The sequence below is a fragment of the Staurois parvus genome, unplaced genomic scaffold, assembly GCF_062004578.1.
Source record: "Staurois parvus isolate SC_StPar_1 unplaced genomic scaffold, SC_StPar_1.0 ptg000287l, whole genome shotgun sequence".
NCBI lineage: Eukaryota > Metazoa > Chordata > Amphibia > Anura > Ranidae > Staurois > Staurois parvus.
Window position 1 is genome coordinate 14,020,992 of NW_028318083.1, and position 26,175 is coordinate 14,047,166.

The following is a 26,175-nucleotide window of genomic DNA, read 5'->3' on the forward strand; positions in this document are numbered from 1 at the left end:
TGCACCCGCAATCTGCCTGCTTTACAGGCTCCTAAAAAAAAAAAAAAATAAATGCACATATTTTTTATCTGCAAAAAATTAGCTTTTTTTTAAGGTGAACTTTTCCTTTAATGGGCACTCTGGCTCCTTATTGTTTTGTGAGGGACCTTGAATTACCAGATTAGACACACATAAAACTGTCTTGGAAAGGAGACCAATAAGGATGAGAGTGAGAAAATAGGATTTGTCATTTTTTTGCTGGAATTTAAATATAAGGGAGCCACAGAGAACAGAAAACATGTTTTAACATGTTTTCTTTGTGAGAGTACATATAAAAAGTGAACAAACTGCAACAAAATATTTCAAAGTAATTTCTGTAGCTGTAGATTCTACCATTTACAGGCTTACACATCATATGTGGCTTATTTATCACTTGTTAATGTGGTGAGGCCCAAAACCTGTTGAGTACTTTGGGGTCTACACTGGTAAGAAGTTATTTATTACTTTGGGTAATACTGCACAGTAGTTAGCACTTCCACCTAGCAGCACTAGGATCATTGCTTCAAATCCCAACCACAACAGTATCTGCATGGGGTCCCACAATCTAAAGACATTCTAGTAGGTTACTTTTCTTTTGTCTATATTACCCCTATTGTGCATGAATGTCAGTAAGGGACCTTAGGATTGTAAGCTCATGTGAGTGTATTATGTAATAGTAAATACATTGTTGGCACTACATAAATATGTGTAATAAATCAATAAAACAACATGCTAAAACATTAAAAATCATTTAAACTTGACTCCATTCAAAGGGCGTTATTATGACAGCATACAGTAGCTTTACATTATTCCCAAGACAGCCATGTCAGAATTTATTTATAAATTTCTTTAGAGATCAGAAGAATTTTAAATATAGCAAAATGAAGAATGAACACAAAGTTCATTATTTATATCAAATTTAAATAAAAGACAATTGAGAAAGATTCAATTAAAATTGTTGGGATAATAAAATGTGTATCAGTGCTATTATATTGAAATATATAGCCATCATATTTACAAGCAAGAAAATGATATTTTTGTTGGAGAAAAAGCCAACATTTTTGTTCTTTAAAAGAGTAAGGAAGGGTTAGAACCCTTGCTAAAACTTAAAGCAGAGCTCCACCCAAAAGGGGTAGTTCCGCTTTAAGGACTGCTCCCCCACTCCCCATTAAGGATTGGCACCTTTGAGGGGGGGAGCGGGTACCCAAATTTGACAGGTACCTGCTCCCACTTCCCGTCCGATCGTCTAGGTGATCGGAAACGGAAGGTGTCCTCCCTCCCTGTAGTCTTTTGAGACACGTGAAAGGTCCCAGAAGACTACAGGACCATTCATGAAGCGCAGCGCTACTTGCACATACGCAGTTGGTACCCGGCTGTGAAGCTGCAAGCTATCACAGCTGGGTGCCCACACAGAAGATGCCGGCCTCCTGGAATACAGGACAGCCGGTGAAATGGGCTGCGGGACACACATCACAGGACCGAGGGACAGGTAAGTGGCTGTTTTTTAAAAGTCATCAGCTTTTGTAGCTGCTGACTTTATTTTTTAACAGGGTAAGTCGAACTCTGCTTTAAATGAAAGCGAGATGCTGGATACAGGGTTTTTTGTAAATCAGTCAGATCAGTCAGTCAGGGGCTCCAGTGAGGCAACTCCCAACAAAATGGGACACCCCATCAGAAAGGGGACCCAAAATTGAGAATACACTAGTGTATAGTCTACTGAAAGTGGCAAACAAAAGGTCAGAGTTGAGAATCTTTTAATAATGATATTAGTCCACAACAGGATAACATAAAAAAAGCAAACATGGGGCCCAGAACACTCTCCTTAATGGTTACAAAAGAGGAATGAAAATATGGATACATAAAAGCAGGGCTTTTTTTCTCAGAGAATAGGTGCAGGATCTCCCCCCTAGACTTCGTCCCCTACACACCTCTGTGCACCGTTCCAAGGTTTCACCCCTACTCACTTCCCAGTACCACCCCTTTTATACCCCCCCCAATAACAATGGACTCCACCAACAAAATACCACCCCAGCAATATTAGATCCCAGCAGCAACAACAGATCTCCCAACAGCCAGCATTATTAGCTCCTCTAGCAGCCAGCAACAGAAAACCTCTGTCTCAACAGTAGATCCCTCTCGGCAAGATAAGATCCCCGCAGAAAAATATACCCTCATGCAAAAATAGATCCCCTCCAGTGACAATAGATTCCCCAGTAGCCAGCATCAATAGAACTCCCAGCACACCCCAGCACCCCTTGCCAATACATACATTCAGTGCTGGAGGTTCCGGAACTGCGTTCCCCCATGTTCCTGCTGAAAAAAAGCTCTGCATAGAAGTATAGACTATATAACATGAAAAGTAATATGCTGGTCTAATCAATATTAGATAGTATCATAAATGAATATAAAATACCAGATAAAATTCATTATAAACAGAGGATATTTTAAAAACCTAATCAAATGAAGTTGATCATGAAATCTTTTCTTGAAAAATAATGAATATTCAGAAAATGTACTGGAAATATTAAAGTCATTATAAAATACAGATGAGTTAGCAACACAAAATCAATAAAAGTTATGTTTAAAAAATGACAGATCTCCAATAGGGAAGTGGAGGAAAATCTCCTTTTCCTAAAGGGGACACAGACAGCAAAAAAAAGAAAAAAGAAAAACCTGAAATTTAACCATTTCCCACTTGTACACTCATTAATCATGTTGCCAGGTTTTCAATCATAAAAACTGATCACAAATATGTTTTGTGTCCCTTTTATCAGTGGCCACAAACCACTGAACAATATGCTTGGTGGATTCTGCCAATGTCACAGATCCCAGTAGCCTTTTTGCTCCATAAAGACCTCTAAAATGTCCTCTGACTGTAGACAAGGAATACAGGAATGATTGGTATACCTTGTTACGTCCTGCCTACAGCAGTCTGAATGGAGGCTGTGCAAGCTGTAATCTGACTTTTGGACAATTGGCACACTGTGTGTCCTTACAAAACCCTGTTGCTTCTAAGTTGTAAGCAAAGATGCAAACTGACCATGGTTCTGTGCCTAGGGTGGCATCTAACAGGTAATATACAGAAAGAGGATTGCCAGGAATGCCATTTATTTTATGAATTCCAGGCATCCTATAGACAATGTAGAGATTGCAATGAGTTCAGGGAGGGGCAAAGCAAAGTAGTGCCCAACCTTTAAATTTAATTTTTACCTAAACTCTAAACTGGTATTACACACAGCGACCTAAAACCTCCTCTTTTTTGGGTCCCCGCTGGTGCTCTCCACTCCTACTCTTCCCAGTGCATGTCTTATAAGGGGCCCACCTGTGGGCTTGCTCCTGAGTCACGCTATCTGCATCCATAGACACAGACAGCATGGCTTTGCCAAAACCCCAACCCCTGTTCTGTGCTCACAGAATTTGATTGACAGCATTGGGAGCCAATGTCCCCCGCTGCTACCTCTGTGAGCAGAGAGAGAGGAAAGAGAGAGATATGCAAAAGGAAGGTGGGATGTGGGGGGGGGGAGGGGTTCAAATAGAGGGACAGTGGTCAGCAGCTTTTAGGCCCCATTCCAAAGTGCTCGGCAAAAATGACAAATCTCACCATGCATGCTCAGGTGCAATTCATTTTCAATGGCACCTAAACGTGCCATTAGAATACATGGAAAACACTGTGCATGTGTTTTTGATGCAAATTAAAACACACTGATTGCATCTTCTGTGAACCAGCCCTTAGGCCCCATTCACATCTGGGCGTTTGCGATCTAGGACAGAATCAACGCTATTTTGCCCACAAAAGCTATTCTGCCCACGATCCCAAAGCTCTTTGCAAAAATGACAAATCACACTATGCAGGTTTGGGTGCCATTCATTTTCAATAACATCTAAGTGGGGTGTGGTTCTTGGATGACAAGCTTCACATAATATGGTTTGCCACTACTGCAGTGCAATATATCGCGTGAAGTATCGTGATTTGTCATTTTTGCAGAATGCTTTGGGATCATCACAGGCAGAATTGAGATCACAAACGCCAGATGTGAATGGGGCTTTAGGGCAAGTTCACACCAGATGCAGTCCAGTGTGTTTTTCATTTGTTTTCCATGTATTCTAATGGACCTAGTTTAGGTGCGATTTGTCATTTTTTCAGAATGCTTTGGGATCACAGGCAGAATCGAGATCACAAACGCCCAGATGTGAATGGGGCTTTAGGGCAAGTTCACACCAGATGCAGTCCAGTGTGTTTTTCCTTTGTTTTCCGTGTATTCTAATGGCCCTAGTTCACTCAAGTGCAGTGAGTTCCAGTGCATTCAACAAAAGTAGAAGATGCTGCATTTTTTCTGTATGGAGTATGGAAAAATGCATCAAAATCGCACTGGAACACATTTGTCTTCAATTGTGATGAAGAAAAAAAGAGGGAAAAATGCATTGGAACACATCTAAAACACATTGGAACGATTTAAAAAATGTCCATGCAGAAAGGCATCCAGAATACAGAAATTGTGGTGTGTACTGGCCCTTAAAAAAATTAAGCAGGTCTGTGATAGGGGGTATGAAGGCAAAATAATCCTTTCATGTTTTCCACAAATTCCTTCATGGGGCTGTTACTCTGTGCATGACAATTCTGGGAAAATTTTTGCAGGGACTGAATCATCTATATATTTTTTAATGCTGTGTAATAAATTGACACACTTGTGTAGAGGTGATGCATACGGGAACTATACCCTACCTTTAAAAGAAAAGATCCATTAATGCATATTTTGGGGGGTTTCAGGGGATAAAATAATGAAAATGCTGGGTTGAAATAATAGATCATTTGCCATATAAGTTGGTGGTGATTTTAGTATTCTTTTGGAAGGAATTTATATTGTGTCTCTAGTGCAAGAATATATTACTATATAATGGCTTCCTTTATGTCCTACAAAATAAGAGTTTTGTTTGCCATGGCACCATCTAGCACACTGGGATTAATCCACATCTACTTTGCTGGGGTCTAAGCACTCTCACTGCTATAGTTATTGGATAGAGTACGGATTGTAAGCAGAAACAGAGTAAACTTAAATTACTATTTTTTTCCAACGGCTTTTTGTATCTGCACAAAGACATGCAAACTGTTTGTCAAATGTACCCTCTGCATGACATTTGTTTTTAACCAGTTAGACTCTCACACCTGTATACCCCTTATGAACCACAGCAATTTCTGCTATGTGCCTACTGATTTGGAAACAACTTTGCAATAATGAAAGATAACAAAGTAATACATACATCTTTTTTTTACGCCAAAAAGGCATAAAAGACATAGACATAAACTTAAAAATTAGCTATTTTTTACTTTGACTAGTGATAGGTTAAGGGCTCGTTCACACCACAAAAATCTGTATGCATTCCTGTATGTGCGTTCGTGACTCGTTTTTTATGTGGTTTTTTTTTGTATTTTTGATGCATTCCAGTTAATTTTTCCCTTCTCTTTTTCTTCAACTTAAATAAGGACATGAGCGTTCCGGAGCATTTTTGATGCATTTTAATGTATTCCAGTACAGTTCAGTGCAGAAAAAATGCAGCATGTTCTACTTTTTTTTCTGGAACTGGAACACACTGGAACTGACTGAACTGGTGTGAATAATGCCATTGGAAACCATGCAACCTGCTATCAATGCGTTTTTGAGGCAGAAAACAAAATGCACTGGACTGCATGTGGTGTGGACTGGTCCTTAAAGCAGAGCTCCACCCAAAAGGGGACATTCCGCTTTAAGGACTGCTCCCCCACTCCCCATTAAGGATTAGCAGCTTTGAGGGGCAGGTACCCGAATTTGACAGGTACCCGCTCCCACTTCTGGTCAGATCGCCTAGGTGATTGGAAATGGAAGGTGTCCTCTCTCCCTACCTCCCTGTAGTCTTTTGGGACATGTGACAGGTCCCAGACGAATACAGGACCATTCATGAAGCGCAGCGCTACTCGCGCATGCTCAGCGGGTACCCGGCTGTGAAGCCGCAAGCTATCACAGCTGGGTGCCCACACTGATGAAGCCGGCCTCCTGGAATACAGGACAGCTGGTGTAACGAGCTGCGGGGGACACACCGCAGGACCGAGGGACAGGTAAGTGGCTGTTTTTTAAAACTCAGCAGCTACAGTTTTTGTAGCTGCTGACTTTTATTTTTTGACAGGGTGAGTGCTTTAAAACAACTAGTGTTTACTGTAGATAAAATGTATACATTTTATTCTAAAATTTGCTCTGTGTTTAACAACAATGTCGTAGTTATTTACTAAATTTGGAGTGTACAAAATCTGGTGCAGCTCTGCACAGAAACCAATCAGCTTTCAGGTTTTATTTTCAAAGCTTAATTTGAACAGGCTGAAGTTAGAAGCAGATTGGCTACCAAGCACAGCTGCACCAGATTCTGAGTGTTCCAGTTTTAGTAAATCTACCCTGTAACTTCAAATCTGAAACAAAACATTGCAAAGTTATTTACATAAAAACAAAGAATCTTTTCCAATTTTGCACATTTTTTAAAGTGAAATAAACAAAAATGAATGAACAAAAATAATTAAAACAAGAAAAGAGTTTAAATTTTATTGGTTATAAAAATAGAAATAATTAACAAATTAACAGAAAAATTATAGCTAAAGTGGAAGAGAAAGAAGGAGTAAAATAAAGCTGCTAAGAGTTTACTACAGGTAAATAAGAGGTAAAATTTGACACATTTGATCTAAAAAAAATTGTATTTACTGGTAGAGTTGATTTAACTGACACTACAGTATAAGCAAACCAAAGGTCAATGTTAATACAATGTAACAATAATGTTGGTACATTGTATTTTTGAATGAAGCATCTGAACAGTGCTCAGAATACTGGTCAGTAGTTCTCTTTTACAAAGCAGGATTTGCAGCTGCTACTGTAGCAGTCTTCAAGACCTGGCAGGAATGGTGGGAGAAAGAAATGTATGCCCTGTGTACTTCATTTTTCCAGGCATACATTGCATGCTCAAAAAAGCATACACAAACTACAAAGTATTTATACTTAAAAAAACATTTTCATGGCTTCTCTACCTTAGACCCTGGCCATCATTTTAGAATCATACTTCAAATAAAATGTTGCAGGACATATGCTAAATAGGTCAGTTTATTGTCCCCATCAAACCTCACTCTCTCCGGCTAAGCTGTACCCATTGACATAACATAGTAGCAGCTCCGGAAGAAAGCTGTATTGCCACAATAATTTGCCCCCGAAATATGCTCTGATTTGCTTTCCAAACATTCTCCAGGACTAGAGTTCTTTGAAGCAGCCAGGTCGCTGATGGCATTCCACAAAGAACTGTGGTGTGGAAACTTTCTGGTGCAGAAACATACAGCAGGTAAAGGTATAGATCTGCAACGTGAACCCCAGTCACCACCACAATGCATACTTACCTCTCCATGGAGGCAGGCTTCTGTGATGCTTATGCTCCAGGTGCAGAAATCACCTCAGAGCTGGCCACTCCTGTGCCGTAACACGCCATAGGTTTGAATGGAGCCCCATATGTAGTGTCTCTACTGTATCTACAACATTTACTGTGAAAGTACTGCCAGGTCTGGAGAATATTTGTAAACCGCTACCACTGCCATTGGGCAGGTAAGTATGCCCGATGGTCAGGAAAGGGGTCATCTAGGTTAGATAAGCTAGGGAGCTAGGTATGCTGGGGGATTTTCCAATAAATGTTTGGTTGTACTTTAGGGGTTGTACTTTAAGGGATCACCTTCCTGATCATTTTTCGGGTGTAACTTGTAACATGCTCCAGACCTTCCTCCCAAACCCCTGATTCCCTCCTTCCCTGTAATAGCAGGTGGGAATCTTCCCTCCAAATACCGCAGTTGTGTGTGGCTGTTCCCACACAGCCTCATCATTAATTCACAGTGATCTGTGAATGAGAGAACGACAAGTACCATCATCCAACATGGCTAATAGCTTGTCATTCTCAATGAACTGCAAGGACACTCATAGTTAATTTACACTCCTTGCAGCTTGTGAACAGTCAGCCCATATAGAGTTATGGGCTGAAAGCTGCAGGGCTTGTCTGCAGGAACCTGAAATTGCACCCATTATCTACTGATCATGTGTGCAATGCTTTGCAGGCTCCTGAGGGAAAAATAATAAGTTAACATTTTTTTCCTGAAAAAAATATGTGCATTTATTATTTTTCCCAAAAGTTGAACTTAGCCTTTACAGACAACGTGGGAGAACTAACTGTATAAACTTTATATTTGCACATTAAAAAAAATTCAAGATCCAACATGTACGGCTTATTCAGCGATAAAAAAAATATTTAGCAAGGAAATGTCAATGCTTTTCTTGTGTATATTAGAAGAGGAGGCCTTATGGCTCCTATAGGCATCACCACTGTTCCACTTACAACGTATTTTAAAAATAAGCTCCATTACCATTCACTGTCTGAACTCCATTACAGGTTACATAAACACTAACTGGATTAATATTTATTTACTATACAAAAAGGGACAAAGGGTCTCTGTCATCAAATAAAAAAACTATGTATTTGCCATTAGTTAAAGCCCAATTCCAAGTAAAAATGAAATTTAAATACGGCATTGTACACCATTGACCTTACTCCTCAGTCTTGATTTCAAACACCTCTTTGTACTAGTTAACATTCTGCTAAAACTTAGTGTATCAGTACTGCTTGGACCTTGAAGAAGGGGACACACCCTAAAATATTGTCCTGAAAATTTGGATGTTAGTGCAACGGACAGTACCAAAACACCTTCTCCTTAGCCATCTTACAGTGTAATGGTTACCATTACAGTCAAAGTCACAGGTTCCTCCATGAGACAAGCTAACTTCCTGCCCTCTGGACCAAGCATTTTTCCATACTTGTTATCTTCTTGGGCACTGGTCTCCTCATCACGCATGTGTTTTCCTGCCTCTGGAGCCTATGAACAAGGACCTGAAAGTGGAGATATCCGGAGATATCCGCACCATGCAGAATGTGGACACACAAAGAATGACCCAAGAAGTACACAGAAGAAGAGAAGGATTGCCACTTGACTATTGCTTCAGGTAGGTAAAAAGGGCATTTGAAAAGTTTTTTTTTTACTAGTAGTTAGTTAGAGGGAGGTTGTTAATATGCTGGAGTTAAGCTTTAAAAAGAACCTCTAATACCATTTTGCGTTCAAGTGGTTCTCCCCTTGTTGTGGAGAGAGCTGCCCATTCACACCATACACTACTTTGCAAAAGGTATCATCATATGTTTTTACAATGTGACTACTCTTTTTAAATGTCAGTTCAATTAGGATATAAACATATGGTTAACACTAACAAAAGTATAGAAACTGAAAAAACATCTTAAACGTTGTAGTTAATGTTTAAGTCCAGGGACGTATTCAGACATAAAACCCCTAACTATGAAAATAATTCTTGAAATCAGAGACAGCTGACCACTGGAGCCTCCAAAACAGGGGTTGTTGGCAGTTTTATAATAACCAACATAAATATGGATTTGAAAACACAGGGCTGTGTGTATCTTGCATAGAACCACAGCACCACCACTTCTAAACAATCTGATTCTGATTCATTTTCCTGTTTATGCACCCCAAGAGACTCCCAATCCTCCTCACTTTTTATATTTCATTTACACATCTTAAGTCACCTTTTCCTTTTATGTGTTTGTATGATTTATGTATGTAAAAGCTATGAATGAGAATGACCATAATATCTTCTGGTCTCGAAGCTGAAGAAGGTAGACACAAAGAAGGGGATGTAGGGTGAATTCTCGATTTTGCACACAAGAGGGAGAAATAGGAGGTAGTACAGCATCTCACCAGCTCCAGGTTGTCATAGAAACAGCATGATCCAGTAGACAAGCTGAAATTCATTTATTATTTTTCCTCTTTGCTTCCATTTTAATGTCAGGGCAATAAACCCCAACATAGCTTACAATGCATAAGTGCTAATCGACAGTATGCTGTGCATAGCACACCTAACTTTAACTGCGTCAAGGTCACACTTCATTGGGACAGACAGGCACAATTATACTGACAGAACATCCTATTTCTTTACAAGTACTACAATTTTAATATAAATATTATGAATAGCTAATATGTGCATTAAACAAGCATCTATACAGGCCTAGACAAGGTCCTTGGCCTTTCTTTTCTTTTTCTATGCCACATACTGGAAACTCAAGCAATTAAAAAGCCTATTGAAAAAATCTAAACATGTCAACATTAGTTTTCATTTTCTTCAATAAATATTAGTCTATTTGAAAAATCATTTCAAGTTGTTTTTAATTTATTTTTTTTACCCTGAAGAACCTGGTTATTATTTATCAAAACTCTGGAAACCTCAAAGAGAGCCATCTTTTCAATTAAAAAAAATAAATGTCAAGCCACACATCAATTAAATAACCTTTGATTAATGTATATTCCATATTAGTCTCTTCCATAGAGTAAATTATGACTGTCTTGTCAGTCTATCAATTAAAAAAGAAGTCTCAAATGTGTCCTCATGCAATGGACTATCAGCTTCATGCTTAAAAAAGCAGTCCATGGTTAGGAAAAAAAAATTATGTAGGAGACCAAGTAATCTAATTTTCAAAAGAGTGGGAAAGGGTTAGATTCCTCGATAGGTTTAGACAATTGTCTAAAAGCATAATTCCCCTCCTTTTGGGACTTCCTCTAATGTCCTGTTGCATATCTGGGACAGGAAGTGAAGGGAATTTCCCCTAATGATACACATACAACAAAAAATAACCATTCTCTGCTTTATCCAAAACTAAAAAAAGGAAACTATTGAGAAGTATGGTGGCTGCCTTTGCCAATTTCTTCTTCTGAAAATGTTAGTTGCCTGACCGTCTTTGGCTTCAATACTTCTGAGTCATAGACCCAGAACAAGTATGCAGCAAATGGAAGATGCAGAATGTCATAAATTCTTTTTTCTATATTCGATGAATGTTAAGGCACAAAATTCCCCAGGGCTTTTCATGTCAAACCAGGATAAACTTATTGCTCTACTGTCACTAGCTAAGTCATAACTCAGTTATTTTGAGTCTTAAGTCAAAAGAATATGATTCATTTATGCTACCACTTGTGCAATGAATGTAAAAGGAAGAGAACACATTGGGGTTCAGGGAAGTTTACCCAACAGCTTATATGTACTATGTTCATGTAAAAATGTTTTTTTATTTTCCTTGCATGTGATTGGTTATTATTTGAAAAGTGAAACTTCACCACATTCACTGAGTTCTGGGGCTAATTCCCTTGCAAAGTGAGACATCCCCTGCAAAGTATACCGTGTATTGAACTTTAGTAAATTAACTCTTTTGACAAGGCATAGTAGCCATGGGGCAAACCAATCACCTTATAATCATTAGAGAATCAAGAAGGAAATGGGGGCAAAAATAAGCCTTAAAGTGAATTTCTGCATTTGCAGAATTAAATTGGGATAACACTTTATATTTGTTACATGTTCCTATTCACATAAAATAACAAGCAAAAATTCTGCTCGCCATTTTGGATGCTCTTTTGTGATAATTCCACCACTGAAAAATGTGACTTAGTTCTCTTTGTTTATGAGGGGGCTGGCCCACTGTGTTCACCATACAGTAATTAACCTTGTCTTTACTGTGCTAGCAGATCACATTATCCATTGTAAACTAGATTTGAATACTGTCTGTCCTAACAAAGGGTTAAATATTCAGAGCTATGCTTTTTCTTTGTATGTTAATGAGGAATTAACTCAGTCTGTCCCCATTTTGTGTTAGAACACAAACACTGGGACAGGGGCGGACTGACAACTCATGGGGCCCCCGGCAATAGGGGATCATGGGGCCCCTGTGACCTTGCCCAAACTCAAAAAAGCCTATGAAAAAGGTACCAGGGGCATCTCATGGGGCCCCTACTGTCTTCGGGCCCTCGGGCAGTGCCCGAGTTTCCAAATGGTCAGTCCGCCCCTGCACTGGGAACTTGTTCAGAAATGCTTGCAATGTGCTGGGAGGCCTTCTCTTTAGAAATATTTAAAAGGTAAGGCATTTTTTTAATTAAGTAGGAAGGCCAGCTGAAGCACTGCTGTGCTCCAGAAGATTTAGGCAGGGGTATCACCTTTCCTCACCCTCTCCTACATTACGAATGCAGTGGGCACTGCCAATCAGTGACTGCAACTGATTGGCTGCAGTCACCATTCCACTGAAAATGATGTGCTTAGCTCCATAGATTTTCAATTCAAAAGATGTCAGATGGCCACCCACTGCTCAAGTTTCAGCCAGGTTCTGATGAGATAATTGGCTGACCATACACACAGGCAGGCTGAACAAAAAAAATCTAGCAGATTCTTATACAGTGCAGATAGTTGATTATTTTGCTGTGGCTATTGTATTCTGACAACCAGTCGGATGCAAAGAGTTGGTTGTGTGCAAAAGGAGTTTTCAATAAAATGGCCCATCAGTAGTTTGATCGGCAGAGGCGCCTGAAATAGGATGCATAAAAATAGGTAGGAGTCATCAGCTTTACTGAACAAAAAAGTTTCTTCAATTCACCAAATAAAATGCATTTCAGGCAGTCAGATGCAGCACAGTGGCTAAGTGGTTAACACTTCTGCCTGGCAGTACTAGGGTCTTTGGTTTGAATCCCAACCACAGCACTACCTGTCCGGAGTTTGCATGTTCTCTCTGTTGCCTATGTGAGTTTCTTCCCACATAGCAAAGACATGCTGGTAGGTTAATTGGCTTCTGTCTAAATTGGCCCTAGCATCTATATGAATGTAAGTTAAGGACCTTAGATTGTAAGCTCTTTGAGGTTTAGGAACTGATGTTAATGTACAATATGTACAGTATGGAAACGCGCTGCATAAATTGACAGCGCTATAAAAGTACCTGTAATAAATATATAATACAAATAGTTGATTAAACTTAATATGGCATTCTCGGCTCTGTGATAAATGTCAGCCTATCTTTTCAACTAGAAACTAACAAGACAGGATGGAATTTGTAGTTCTACAAAATAACAAATTAAATAAAACACTGATATTATAAATACTAATACTACTACTTCCTACTACAATTCCGTTACAGTGGACACACGTGTCTACAAACATGTCTACCCGCCATCTCTGCATACAGTATGGCACCTGCACATGATCATATTTTTTTAGCAACACTCACTTTTTTGTTCAATATGTGGCTACCAAAACAAACCTCAGACCTCAGAAATTCTTGAACATTCTCACGTATGTCCATTACAAATTCAATAGACTGAAAATGCACATTTTCCAAACACAGATTTTTTGGGCAGAAATATTACACGTTTTCTGTAAAAATTCAAATATTTTCAAATATTTTGATTTACTTACCAATTAAAGCTATGCTGCAGAATTAAAGTACACCTGTCATAGGAGAATTATGTAGGCTGCCATTTTGTCTTTTCCTCTTTGCGAATGTCAGGTACCAGGCTGTCATGCTCGTGCTTGGCTTTCAATGCTTTCTGAGTCACCTGGAACAAATAAAGAGATAAGGAATTCTAACATATGCTAAAGTCCTGTACACACGATGAGAATATCGAATTAATTATTGTCTGTTTTTTTGCATGCTAGTCTCATATCAAAAGTGAAGAGGTTACTAAAGTTATTAAAATTCCTGTACAACAGAATAAAAATTCAGAAGTGTTGTAATGTATTATATTGTATTTGTATTGTATTTTCAGACAAAAACTGTACTGATTAACCACTTGCCCTCCAGAGGATTTACTCTGCTTCCTGACCAGGCCATTTTTTTGCATTAAGGCGCTGCATTCCTTTAACTGATAATTGCTCGGTCATGAAACACTGCACAAAATGAAATTTACGTCCTTTTTTTCCCATGAATTGAGCTTTCTTTTGGTAGTATTTGATCACCTGTGCGTTTTTTATTTCTTGAGCTATGAAAAAAAAAATAGACCAACAATTTTGAGGAAAAAAACAATATTTTTTACTTTTTGCTATTAAACATGTCCAGTAAAAAAAATGTAAAAATCAAATTTCATCATATATTTAGGCCAAAATATATTCTGCTACAAGTCTTTGCTAAAAAAAAATCCCAATACGTGTAAATTCATTGGTTTAGGTAAAAGTTATAGTGTTTACAATTGGTGGTATATATACTGGGATTATATTTTTCTACTAGTAATGGTGATGATCAGTGACTTATAGCATGACTGCAGAACTGCGACAGGCATTCTGACACTGGGGTGAACTGACTTGGTGTCACTGACATCCCCAGTGATACCAATACAGTGATCAGTGCTAAAAAACGCACTGACACTGTACTAATGGCACTGGGCAGGAAGGGGTCAATATGAGGAGTAATCAAAGGGTTAACTGTGTGATGTGTGCTGTTTCAGTATGTGCTGTGTCCGTGTGCTTCACTGCAAGCACACTGCTTTGGATGGCTGTGCTGTGCACAGCCATTCAAAGCAGTGTGCACGAGCTGACAGGGAGGAGAACTGTTTTGTTTACAAAGATCTCTGACCATTCAGCAGTATCCAAAGGGTGGCCCAAGTTTTTTTCCCACTTTGCCCTCTGTCCCTCATACCTCCTCAGTTGTTCCTTTTTTTGGTGTGACATACAGACTTCTGTTTGAAAACATACACTATATAACTGTATAATATGATATAAAACACTAAAGGGTGTATTTATAAGAAAAAATAATAGAGTGATTTGTTATTTGAAACTGCATGTACATTTGTTGTGTGTGAATGGGGCAACGATGGCTACTATTAGGTAATTTTCTCTTTAAGTCCAATGTTATAATTTCAATATAGAGTGAATCTGGAAAACACTGATTATGGCCACCAGTACTGGTGCTAATCATAGGAAATATTTACTCTGATTGTCAGGTTCATCTAGAGGCCATAATGTGGTATTTTCCTTATTCACTCTATTCTGTAACCTGAATAACATTCAACATGGGTAGAACAGAGCATCCATTCACACATGGCACTGTGCATATAGGGGAGATTTGCTATAACTGGTGCAGCTAAGCATAGTAGCCAATCAACTTCTAACTTCAGCTTGTTCAATTAAGCTCTGACACCTAAATGTTGAAGTTGATTGGTTTCTATGTAGAGCTGCACCAGATTTTGCACTCTCCAATTTTAGTAAATAACCCTCAGTGTTTCACAGGACAAATAGCTCTTCAATTTCTTTTTAAATACACCCCTAAACCTTTCATTCAATTACTAAACTATTGCATTTGTTATATGTTTTGAAAGCCAATATAAAAGAAAAAGAGTAGTGGTGAAAAAAGCACTAGTCCATGTAACTGGGATGTGTCCCTTGCCCATACAATTTTTACAAAATTAGGTTCCTCTTTCTCATCTTTCCCATCTCAGAAAGTTGGGAGGTATGGTGTTTGTAGTGGGAATAATGACACCAGTTAAACATCTGGCTACCAAATATATCTTGAAAAGGTTTAACGTACAATATATGTTATAAAACTACATGCAGTTTTATATTAACTAAAGTACTTGTGGGATGCACAAACCAATTTTGGATTCACAGGTTTGATGTCTGCAAACAAAATACTATTCACCTCTCCCCCTTTGAAGTAAACCATTACCAGGGGAAATATGAGACTGCAATTGTTACCCTACTTCTTAGCTACAGTAGTATGTACTATGTTAGCCATTGATTAATTATTTTATTTGTAATCAGCACAAAGAAAATTACTTACATTAAAAGTGAAGTGGAACCAAAACTATTCTGGCCCTACTTCTCCTGGGGATTACAGGTGTGCACTTTGTTCTGCACTCCTATAACCCATATTTAGCCCACGGTAGGCTAAAGCCTGCTTTAAGCTGACATCACTGAGCCCATCCTGGCTCTGGAGAGACCTCAAATTTAAATTCAGGATCCACCCAGATGCCTGGACGAGCAGATGGCTCAGCCTCTCAGCACACTTCTGAGAGCCTGGTGCTCCCATCCAATCCACAGCCTGGTGCTCTAATGAGTGCTAAAGGGGCAGAGCACAGAGCTGGTGACTAACAGTCACCTACTCTCTGTTCACTGAAGACTAAGAAGACTAAGAGTGATCAGCAGTCTTTGATTGCTCAGTTCTTGGCCTTAGAAGCGGCAGGAGACAGATGCAGCATCAGATCGAAGATGCATCCTCATAGGTGAGTATGATTGTTTGTTTTTTTTGTAATACTGAATTTCTCTACTAAATGAGAAGTGTACCTTGTGCTGGAGGCTGCTATGTTTATTTAAATCCCCGTCCTCTGCACTCCCCACCCCATGACAGGTTTATTGGCTATTATTAACCTTCACAGAACTGGAAGATTACTGTTAAGGTGGCTGCTACAAGCCGCTGGACCAATCATAGGCACTAGTCAAGAGTGCTAACTATGCCCATCCTTTCTGCTCGCCTCTGTTCATAGAAGCTGTACTATAAGTTCCAGTAATGAAAAGGACATAGTTGGCACTCTTGATGAATGCCTAAGACAGGTCCCTCAGCTCCATTAACCCATGCAGCACCAAAAGATTACAGACTCAAGATTTGAATAATAATATCAGCCACCAGCACAAGGGACACTTTTCATTCAATGTATGTACCCTCCCTTGTGCTGAGTTAAAAAAAAGTATCTAAACTTAAGCCTGTGTAGCACTATTCCAGTAGGAGCCACAGGAATACTGTCCAGGATTCCTACAATCTTCACACACCAGCCAGGCACACAGGCTCATTCACACGTTTCTTCAATACAAGCCTAGCGGTGTTGTTTTTATTTTGGAAAACTTGGATACGGTTAAGGGAATTAGGTGGGATACTCCAAACACAAAAACTATGCACCCTCGAGGACTTGAGTATTCTTCAAGATAAGCTATAACAAAGTCTGTGCTTGCAGTGAACAGTAGACTTTAGCTTTAAGGTAGTAGTAGTAGTAGCAGTAGTAGTGGTAGTTAGCTATGAATCTTTTTGTTAGAGCCTTAAGAGCAAAGTCCCATCAAGTAGAAGATCAGGCAAGCTCCTCAGGACACCAGCAGGTTTCCTTTTTAGCTACACCCACAGCTAACTCTCTAGCACTAGAGGGGGGCTTTTGCAGCACAAAGTCTCTAAAATCCCTTCAGAGGGGTCTGTATTCACAAAGCACAAGGACAGCTTCCATGATACCAGACCAGATCCCCAGTAGATGGCCCCTACTATTGCTGCTGAGGTCTCAATACAGCAGCAATAGTAGCTTTGCCTGGAAGAGCAGAGTGTCCCCTCCATACTGGACTAAGCCTCTCCAGGAAAAGACCCTGAATCCAGAATGCTCACTGAATATATACAGTTTCCCAGCATGCCATCAGAGCCTGCCCCTCTGGGATAGGCCAGAGCTGTATCGATATTCATGTTGCCATCTGCATAGTTCCACACCTATCATCCAGAAACTTATTAAGCCTTCTGGATGCATAGGGAGCTATCAGACTGACAGCAGCTGAGCACACTGAGTAGACGTAACTAGTAGAGTACAGCTTCACCGAGTACAGTGAGCTAAGTATGCTTTTATCTAACAAACAATCACAGCCACCCTGACTACAGTGTGGTAACCAAATATACCCATAAAAATACATATTAAATCAAAACCTAGCACCTATATAGGAGATTCTGCATGTGAATGTAGAAAGTTTGAAGTAAAGTGATATCCTTTCTTACTGGATGATAAATATTAATTATATCAAATTTATAATTCGGCACTTATATTATATTGATGGCAAGCTTGCAAAATATTTGGTTTTTATGATTAATCATAATTAATATTAAAATGTGTGAATGGTCGCCTTGAGCCAGTGATAGTGTTAATTTCTTCAGTAAAGCTGAGATAGGAGTTATAAGCTGAGCTAGCTAATCAGCTGAGAGCTGAGTATTCTATAATAGGGCATAGCTAGTTACAGGACTCTGGTGTAGAATGTCAAGGGTGTTAGAAGTGAATCAAAATAGAATAAGTATTACATAATGTATTCTAATAGTATCTGTGTGTATTTAGTTTGATTTATAAGTTGGTAATATTGTTACATACATAGATTTGTGGTTATACAACATTTTTGAGATGTTGTAAAGATACATTCTTAATTTATATTATCTTTTAAATATTAGCAGGCTGCTGTAATTTATGTTCACTACATATGTGCCTGTCAATCAAAAGACCATATATGTAGCGTCCCCTCCCTTCAATGAAATTGCTCTGCTAAGCAGTATTGTTTGCCATACAAGGTCCTAAGATCACAAATTATGATGCTTACTTGCTTCATAAAATGGCCCTAAGGGACAGTCTCACAGACACACTCATACACACTCACATACACACACACTTCTGTCCATACAGACACGCATAAGAACATTCTGAGAAGCTGAAACAGGTGCTGTAAGACAAGAATTAGTCACTTCCGTCTACTTCCGGCTTCTTCTCAAATACCCTGAAGGACAAACTGAACATGGAAGAAGGACATGAGGCAATGGACATAAGGGTGACACATCTTTAAACTTCCGCTATGATATTTCTACATGGAACTGTTCATGATACGCTTTACATTGTTATTTTAAGCCATTGTGTGATAAAAAAAAAAATCACACTTTATTTTTTACCTTTCCGGCTCTTTAATCACAAGCATAATCGCCTATAGACACTAAAGAAGTACTATATGTGTCTCAGAAAATCCAACACTGGAAAAAAGTAATATCCTTTATGGGCTTACTTAATTTGCAGAAAGTTTGGATTTTTAATTAGCCAATAAAGAATATCACTTCAACTTTAAAATTCATTAACCTACCTACCTTACAAAGGTGAGTTGCCTGGCTATCCCAAGCTTAAACACAACACAGAACTGAATATATGAAGAACACGTCAGAGTGAAATTAGAATGCCCAGTAGCATATTTATTATGGCCCAGCGGCTTGTAAAATATTAAAACTATTGGTTCAGCATGACAACCAAGCAAATAGCATTTTTAGAAAGAGGTCACAAATGACAGCCCCATACTTCTCTCAGTACAGATTTCCTTTACTCCAGGCTGAAGAAAGTAGTTATAGTCGCAAAGTGCCTGAAGTGAGCCCATTAGATTCCTTACTGCTATAATATATTAAATCATTACTGCTATTATATCTTAAAATGTTTCTTTATTCACAAATCAGAAGAACATACCATATGGAATTGTCTTCCATAATGTATAGACTTCAGCAAATAAATTAATCTTTAGCAGGCTGGGCCTTTAATAAAGCAAAATGTAGCAGACTCTCGCTGTTTAATAGAGTCTAGAGGATTATCTAAATGAATATCTTTGATAATTTCTCTTCTTCTCTGCTGTACTGGAGTTTATAATTACTCCTTTGTGTTTTGTGCAAAGCAGAGATTTTGGCTGTGAAAGTGGCAGAAAATGCACTGTGTATTTATGACCCTTGTTGGACCCCAAGCTGTTTCATAGCTTTGTCTACATGCCAGACAGTCATTTCTTCCTGTTATTTCAAAATCTATAGTCTGCTTCCCATCATTTCCTGTGTGACTGTATAAACTTTCAATGGTATAACCATACAATTATCTCCAGCATTAGATATATGAAGACATCCTTGAGGATCAGCATTGAGATCTCCAAGATCTTTAAATACATGTAGTTCTACAAAGGCCAAATGTACTCAAGGTAAGAATGGTATAAACACAGAGTACTGAGTTTGTAAACTTTGTCTTAAAGTGAAATTTTTGCTGAGAAAATGGAATATATTGCAAGAATTTAAAGCCCAACTGCAGCCAAATAAAAAATTATCCCTTGCAGTGGGGCTGTGCCTGCACTGTAAGGGTTAATTGCTTGTTTACGTCTAGGGCACGGATGTCAAACTGGCGGCCCTCCAGCTGTTGCCAAACTACAATTCCCATGAGGCATTGCAAGATTGACAGTTATAAGCATGACTCCCAAAGTCAGAGGCATGATGGGACTTGTAGTTTCGCAACAGCTGGACTGCCGCCAGTTTGACACCCCTGGTGTAGGCTGACTGACTAAAGCAGTTTTACTTACCTGATCCTCTGCTCCTCCCCACAGCTAGACTGGTCTCTGCAGCTTTTGCACCCCCAGGCTTTAGCTGTCTAGGGTCCTGACATCATCATTACCACAGCAGGGTCCAGAGCTCTGTTCTGGATGTGAGGACATAGAGGGACAGTCCACTGTCAGATTGTTGAGAAGTGTTGTCTGCCAAGGTAGTGGCGGATCAGGTAAGTAAAATTGTCTCCTAATTCCCATGGACAAAATGAGCTATTAAACCTTGCAGTGAGGGCACAACCCCACTGCAAGGGATATTTTTTGTTCAGCCCAGAGTAGGGCTTTAAAGTGGTTCTAAGAGTAGAAGGTTTCATTCTCTGTATTAAGGTAGAAAAACCTTCTGTGTACAGCTACTTCCCCCCCACCACTTACCTGAGCCCAATCCAGTGCCGTGATCAAGAACATCAGCTCTCTCTGTCCTCACTGGCAATCGAGGGAGCAGATTTGAACCATTAACTCCTACTGCTGTCAATCAAAGCCAGTGAGGAGAGTGTCAAGACCAGGGACTGAACCTTAAACCTCTCCTATGTCTGGCAATGTCTCTTCTTGCTGAGCCTGGAAAAGCACCCTCTTTGATCAACTGGACAATCCTGCTTGCAGCTTGTTTCTGCCTTAAACTCCTTGCTCCTCCACTGAACTTCCCATTTAAGCCATGCTTTTGCACTTCCTGTTTGCCAGATTATTGTGATCTCCCCAGCCAATAGCTCTCATTTTTCACTCCTGCTGCCATCTGTATCTTCACCACCACACGTTACCTACCTTTAACTTGTTCCTTGGCTTACCTTTCTGCTTGATCCCAACCTGCAACCATTTGGCTTGTTTACTGGCTACATTTCTCTTTGACCTCTACCTGCTATATATGCTACTGGACTTCGGCTTGCTCACCTCCTGGTGGGCTGAAACTGAGGATAGTGGCCTGGCACTAACACGCAGCAAAACCCAACTCCACCATGCAGAGCTTTGGTGAATACTGATTAGTACTTAGATCCCCAAACTGGAGATGAGCCTGCGTCATCCGCCTCGGTGACCTGCTTGTTTAACTATCCTGCTGGTCAGTGGGAGTCTGTCCGGCCCCTGACTATGACAGATAGAGTGGGGATGAGGCAGAGCAGTTCTGACTGTGTCAATGGACACACTCAGTGTGGCTCAGGTGTGAGCCCACACAAATGCCCTCATAGCCAGTGGCTTACTATGAAGGTACTCGGGTGGAGGAACCTGGAACGCCATCAGGGAAACCCAGAAGAGGAGGATCGGGACTGCTGTACAATTGTAGATAGAGCAGGTAACTATAACATGTCTATTATTTAAAAGAAAAATCCTTTAGAATCACTTTAAGTAAATTCTGCTGTAGATCCACAGGATTTGCTTTTACTATAATCACATGATCAGATGTTTTATTGAGCAACATTGCACCCTGATGTTCCTGGAGACATGCAGGCAAAATTAAAAACTGCAGAAACTGCATTAAAAGAGATCTTCACACACAATTTACACATAGCATTTTTCTAATCCTTCCCTCTCTCACTTTATTCTTTCCCCAAGTACCCTTTTCTGCAGGTACTCATGAAGATGACCTAAAGTGGAATTAATGGCTTAAAGTGACATAAATGGCATTTTTTAAAATAATAAACATGTCATACTTACCTGCTCTGTAGAGTGGTTTTGCACAGAGCAGCCCCAATCCTCCTCTTCACCGCTCCTGGCCCCGCCTTCCTGCTGAGATCAAGCAGCTTGCTATGGGGGCACCCAAGCAGACTCACTCCCGTTCCGCTTCCCTGCATGTCCATTCACACACAGAGCAGGGCTTGGCCCTGTCCCCACTCTCTCTCTATTGGCTCACTGACTGTGATTGACAGTAGCGGAAGCCAATGGCTCCCGCTGCTGTCTCAGCCAATGAGGAGGGAGAGTCCTCAGAGAGCTGAGGCTCTCATGCACATTGCTGGATCGCAATAGGGCTCAGGTATGTATTGGGGGGGGGGGGGCTGGGAGGGCTGCTGCCCACAGGAAGTATTTTACCTTCATGAATAGAATGCATGATGGTAAAAAACCTTGGGCCTTTACAACCACTTTAATACTTACCTGTTCTGCATGTGCAGTTCAGTTTACAGCCCCAGAGAATACAACAAGCAGACAGGTAGGGGCACATTTTTCAATAGAGACAGTGTATGTCTCTTCTACAACCAAAGCCTGTCTGCTCACTGTTTCTTACAGCAGAACTTCAGGTCCACTTTAACCCTGCCCCTGCCCCATGCCTGCGACCTCCTGAGATACATATCCCATATTCAGTTGGGTTGATTCGCACATACAGTGGCAATGTTCAGTTAAGCGATCAGGAAATGACGACTATCTCCCAATTCCAAGATAGCAGCACAGGAAAAAAAAGACTCTAATTGTGAACAAGACAGCACTGGACTTCATGGGCTGCGAAATATTTTTTCTTGAGTCAGCAGCTATAGTTCTTATAGATGTTGACTTTTATTTTTTGATAGCTAGGTGGTTCCTCAGGCTTCTGGACCATGGTTTAAATTGTATTATCCCGAGTTCTATCTACCAACTGAAAATGAAAGGGAAACTCCAAATTTGTTTGCAGGTATATTTTATATGTATATTTTTTTAAAAACTGAGCTCCAAGCATGCAACTAGGTATACAGTTAAAATACATATCTGGGAACTGTTTAACTGACAAAATGATCTGCATTTCTGTACAGTCAGTTTTGTACTGGACACTTCTGACAGCAGCACAGTCAAATCTTTAGCTTGGTCAATGAAGAAATGCCAGCAGCACACTAATTAGGCCATTTCTCAGTGTGCTTTGTTCTTTAGGTCACTGTGCACATGTGCTCTGCAACAGAGCCTGATTGGTTCCTAATGCTCTCTTAGTCCAGAGCAGGGGCGGACTTACCATTCGAGCACTCGTGCACTGCCCAAGGTCCCAGGGTCAGTAGGGGGCCCCATGAAATGCCCCTGGTACATTTTATAGGCTTTTTTTGAGTGTGAGCAAGGACATAGGGGCCCCATGATCCCCTATTGCCCGGGGGTCCCCATGAGTTGTCAGTCTGCCCCTGGTCCAGAGTGCAGCTGTACAGAGAATAAAAGAAAACAGCTATCAAGACAAATTCTGGTATTTTTCTAATCATTGTTTGTAGTGAATTTATAGCTGAATTTATAGCTTTTTTTCCAGCAAGAACACAGGGAATACAGTTCCGGCAATCTGAATGTATGTAATGACAAGGGGTATGGACCCTGGTTCACATTAGGGCAGGCTGTGTGCCCCGCATTTGCACAGGCAAATGAATGGGCTGCTGTGCCCATGTTTCACGCAAGGAAAGGGTGCATGCACCTTTTTTAAAATGCATCCGCATGGAAACCACATGGTCTTTTTGACCATGCAGTTTCCATGAGGTACCTGTGCTGAAATGCATGGGGTGCCATTCAGAATGAATACCACCCCTGTGTCTTGAAAGAGAAGCGCAACGTGGCTGCGGGTGGTTGCGGAATCACATCAATTCCCACACCAGCAACCAGCCTGCAGTGCAAGGCCTAGTGTGAACCTAGCCTGAGCTTTGCTGGAAGATCTATTGTTGCTGGGGTGGGGGGGGGTCAATTGTCACTGGGAGGGATCTACTGTTAAGGGAGGGGTCTATGGTTGTTGGCTGCTGAAGAGTCCATCGATTCTGGCTGCTGGGTGATCTATTGTTGATATCAGGGGTCTATTGTTGCTGGGGAGGATCTTTTGTTGCTGGGGAGGGGTGTTTTGTTGCAGGGGGTCTAATGCTGGTGGAGGTTCTATTGCTGAAGGGGGTCCTATTGCTGAAGGGGGATCTATTGTTGAAAGGGGGGTATTTTTGCTGGATATAGGGGATCTCCCATCATTTCCAAATGATACTTGGCTTTGTATTCTCTAAAAGAGGCGTTACTGGGAGGTGGGTAAGAGGTGGAACCAAGGGATGGTGTTTGGAGGTGGGTAGCGGTCAGAGACAAAGATTGACTCAAAAGGGGGAGTTCCTGCACCTATTCTCTGAGGAAAAAAGTCCTGCATATAACTACATTAATTTGTTGTTATGTTAAACTGATAATTTCCTCTAGTGTACACTGACCCTCTACCAATTTATATTTTCACTTCTGAAGAATATTTGAAACATTGGCCAAGGTTCATTGTAAAGTGAAATTTAATGCAAGTATGCAACTTAAATCTACTGTGCTAAATCTCAGCTATGAAGCGTATAAATTCACAAAATATTGTCCCACACACTGTCTCATACTTGGATTCAGTTACATATCCATGCTTCCTGGTGCACCATAATGTGTTGCATTGCGCCGGCCCGCTCAGTAAATATCGCTTAGAATGTGTAACAGCCCAGTTGCCTTGCCAGCATTAGGCAGAAATTAATATACAATATTTTCAGGATTAACCTTTGTGTGAGGCATAAATTTGTCTAGACTTAAGCACTGTTAAAAGGTACATAAACCCATTTGTATGGCACAAAAGCTATGTCAGCAAGTTCAATAGAGGCAACATATTCTGTAGAACATAATGGCAATAGTGTTTCAACAAAGCAAAATCTCAGCATTATGGCATGTTAAAATTAATTCATAAATACTTCACTCCCTTGTTGCCATTAAACAGCACGCTAGAATTAATGTTGCATGTAAATGATAAAGAGCGAAAAGTCAACATACGCAATAATAGCTCAAAAGATGTAAGTCCTTCATCTCTGCCCCAGAAAGAGTAACACTTTTATCAAGGTAACTGTAATGGACTATTACATAATGATAGTGTAGTATCCCAAATCATTTTGTATGATGTAATACACAGAGTATAACAGTTTCTAAATCCTTTATTAAAGTAAGGGTTCTGGATTGACCACTGTGTCCAGGCAGCTTCTGTCTCTTATTTTCTAACCTGCCCTAGGACAGGGAAGGATAAATCCTGACTGCTATATATTTCCTTTAAAACATGATTCAGTTTGATATATGTGGCCTATTGTCAATTGTGTAAAAAGAAATAATAATAATGTTTGGGGAAGGTTTTAATTAGGTCATTGCCTAGCAAGCTTGAATGCTATAAAACGTCTGTATTGTACATTTGTCATTTATAACTTTACTTGCATACACCTTGTTTGATAGTCATAAATTGATTTTTTTTGGCAGCCGTTTTCTCTTTTTGCCACGTCAGGTACACACATGAGAAATGTTTTACTGGCAAGTCAGGAGCTTTCATTTGATGTCCTACTTTTACAGTGAGCCTGTGATCGCCCATGCAGGGCAAAATAACAGGCTAACTCTATTTTATTATTGCACCTTGCAGCTGCTCATACTTACCTTCTTTTTCTTATTGTGCTGTATTTTTGGGCCACTGAGAGCTAGGAGAAAAAGGAGGGCTGTGTAGCCACCACTATGCGCAACACTACCCCCTTGTGAGTTGCTGAGTTTTGGGTCCCCCTATAGTCCTGTGCAGCCAGGCAACCTGAATTTTCTTCAGACCTTGCCCACTGGAGACAGTAAACAGTCCTTCAACTTGTTTTTTTATGGTTTTATTAAAGGGTATTGAACTTGGATAAGTTTAAGGGGTGTATGGGATGCCCAAGGAAACTGCAACTTGAGGGCAACTCCTTAGCAAGTATGTACAAGTCCACAAACAAAGATTTTCTTCTTGAAGAGCTCTCCAGCCCTCCTGGTGTACCACCTCAGACCCAATATGAATTCTCCTCTTCACCCAGCTGCCTGAGGGAATCCCTGAGCAAGGGGGCCCAGAAACTGCACTTTTAACTGAACAGTCCCAGATGGGGGCTAGTCAGGTTTGCTACCAGAATATCATCTCCCCTTATCTGGCCCATGGTGTGTGTTACACATTCAGTCCTCCCCTGCAAGCTTGTGGGTTGGTGGCTGCCTTCAGGCCTTACGCTTGGCTGGCTCCTTCCCCGCTTTCAAGGCTGTCCTCTCTTAGGGGATGGTTGAGGCTGATTCTCCCTTCCAGCTCCTGCCTGCAGGTAGGCCCCTCTCCACACTCCAGCCTTCACTCCATCTTCCACCTGACACTACTTCTCCTGCTGGGCAGGCTCAATCCTACTTAAAGACTGCCCTGGCCTCATGCCAAGCTTCCTACTTGGGGACTCGACAGAGTCCCCTTAATATGCAGATC

The 26,175-nt window shown here is 40.3% G+C and overlaps 1 long non-coding RNA gene across 4 annotated transcripts in view; it reads right to left on the reverse strand.

Annotated features, from left to right (window-relative positions):
* LOC149458393 (uncharacterized) overlaps nucleotides 1-26,175 on the reverse strand; it is a 401,858-nt gene that overhangs the window by 176,737 nt on the left and 198,946 nt on the right. For all 4 annotated transcript variants that reach the window (XR_016313457.1, XR_016313453.1, XR_016313454.1 and 1 more), the window contains one exon: nucleotides 13,347-13,486. This is a non-coding gene — a long non-coding RNA (uncharacterized LOC149458393). The remainder of the gene's footprint in view (nucleotides 1-13,346; nucleotides 13,487-26,175) is intronic.